This window comes from Gouania willdenowi, unplaced genomic scaffold (assembly GCF_900634775.1).
Source record: "Gouania willdenowi unplaced genomic scaffold, fGouWil2.1 scaffold_164_arrow_ctg1, whole genome shotgun sequence".
In the NCBI taxonomy this organism is placed as follows: domain Eukaryota; kingdom Metazoa; phylum Chordata; class Actinopteri; order Blenniiformes; family Gobiesocidae; genus Gouania; species Gouania willdenowi.
The window spans coordinates 2,382-4,843 of record NW_021144914.1 but is presented as its reverse complement, the minus strand read 5'-3'; the positions used below and the strand labels follow the sequence as shown (position 1 = coordinate 4,843).

The following is a 2,462-nucleotide window of genomic DNA, read 5'->3' as shown; positions in this document are numbered from 1 at the left end:
CTCAGATCAAGAACAGATTGACTTTTGACGAGCAGCTCAAGCAGCCAATAGTAATGCTTAAAACAGCTCATTGGATGGTCCCATTGGTAGAAAGACCTCTGATTGGCTGACATCCATTCTGTATTGATAAACTTCATTTTCAGAGCCTGGAGAAGGAGAAAAGATTCACTGTCTACTCAGAACACTTTGGATTACAATATGCTCAAAGATGAATATGGACTTTTGACCAAATAACATTAAAAAAAAAAAAAAAAAAAAACATACTGCAGCTTTAAGCTAAGAGATGAGTACTGCTGAATTTTCACCTGCCAACTTTCTGGGTGTTTAGAACCGTAAGCGTTATAACTCACACATTTTTGTAGCTTCATAGGCCAGTTAGCTCAGCTGGTCAGAGCGTGGTGCTAATAACACCAAGGTCATGGGTTCAAACCCCATACTGACCAGATATTAATCAAGGACCATAAACCTGCTTTCATGTGTTGTAAATGTTAGTGTATGAATCAGAAAGGACAAGGTATGAATATGTATACAATAAACACAGATAAAGAATATCTAAACTGTTAATTATTCCCAAACCTGGAAGAAAATTCACAAATAGCCAAAAATCTAGAATGACTGTCAGTAAAGAAGCTTCTTTTTGACATCTTAATAAATCAGCAAGTAGGACAAATACCAATTTATTGATGAATAATCCCAGAACAATTTAGGTTAAATACTAATAATACTTACTTTGTATGTGTATGCCTTGTGATTTCAGGTGTCCAACCATCATTTTGTATCCACAGTTGTGATGGAGCTGCAGAATGTAGGTTATACTTTCATCCAAATCATTGTCTTACAATGTAGTGAATAAATCATGGACTCTGTTTATCCAAAACAATGAGAAAGGTCACAATAGACATTAAATGAAAACTGTCTGTGAAATGATCTAACCATTGTATGTAATAAAAACTCATAGACTAATAATAATGTAGCCTATTTTTAATGATCAAACATGTACATATATTAGCACACTATAGCTACAACTGTGCTTGTTTTGACAAAGTAAGTTTTACTGAACTCTAAATTAAAACTACTGCTAACCTGGACAGATGCTAGAGATAACAAGGACAAAACAATACTAGATGACTTTATACATTAGCTGATATTAAGGACAAGGGCTGATGTGCTGTTAAAACAGACCAGATTGTTTTAATGTAGCCTAATTGTTGTGTAGTCTACATGACATTAGAACCTGAACATATGCCATATAATATGACCAGTCTATAGCTTCATAATATAAGTATTGAAATGGAATAGCAATGCAACGTTAGCCTAGCCTACTATTAATACACATTAACATGAGTAATATTTACACACTAATATAGTTCTACTGTTGCTACTTTCAAACAAGCAAGAGTTACAAAACAGATGTTGACAGAAGTAGGTTAAAATGACCTTATCTCATAATGTACCATCCTCACACTAATTGTTCTCTCACTCACACTGAACATCTCTGTGATGTCCAGAGCAGTGTTCTCTGAATGGAGGTGAGCCTCAATCATATGGGGGTAAAAAGTAGGAGGGGCATCTGAAGGTTGTTTCTTCAGTCTCTGAGAAGATGCACAACTGGTGGGAAATTTCTTCCAGACCATCAAACACTGCTGGGTCAACTTCTAAATCCATATCAGAGTTTAGCTGAGCTAAGCTGTTAATAAAACTATCCAGATAAAAGTGAAGGTCGTCATTTGGTGAATTGTTTTCAACTTCATCAGCTAAAGCTCGTAAGTCATTCACTAAAACTCTGAAATCAGCCATCTTCACTTCTTCATCTAAGCCACGCTTAGAAATAAATAAAGAAATGTAGAAATAAATAAAAGTAGAAATAAAAAAGTAGAAATAAATAAATGAATAAATAAATGTGGAAATAAATAAATGTATAAATCAATTTAAGGCATTTAATTATTTATGTCCCATTTATTTACCAGTTTTTATTAATTTATTCATGCATATAATTATCTATTTATGTATGTATTCATTCTTTTATTTATTTATTCCAATATTTTTTTATACACTTATTTATGCATACGTTTGGCATGTTTGGTCCTCCATACTCCCTGAGTACCAGTCAAACAAAGTTATGTGCACTCCTGTTTATAGAAATACACAAAAAGAGGATTTAAAAGACATTCATAATTTAAAACTGCAATTATTAATAAGAATAAAATGTGTTTAAAGTGCTGATGAAGATCCACAAGCAGGAAACCCTGGAACACAGAGACAAGAGTTCCAGTAGAAAACAGAATAAACAAAGACTCAGAACACAAGGACTAAACACAAACTAAACAGAAGCTGACACCTCCATCCTGTTTAAAATACTGATGATTCAGCAGAATGGCTTTGAGCCTGCTGGACACAAACAGCTTGGGTCAGTCCTTTTTTTACTGGTTACATGATGAATTATCAATGAAGAGAGACTGTTT

General features: G+C 33.7%; 1 non-coding gene across 1 annotated transcript; it reads left to right on the top strand.

Annotated features, from left to right (window-relative positions):
* Positions 1–369: 369 nt before the first annotated feature.
* trnai-aau (transfer RNA isoleucine (anticodon AAU)) lies at positions 370–443 on the top strand. The gene has a single exon. It is a non-coding gene; the product is annotated as a tRNA-Ile (tRNA).
* The last annotated feature ends 2,019 nt before the right edge of the window (positions 444–2,462 follow it).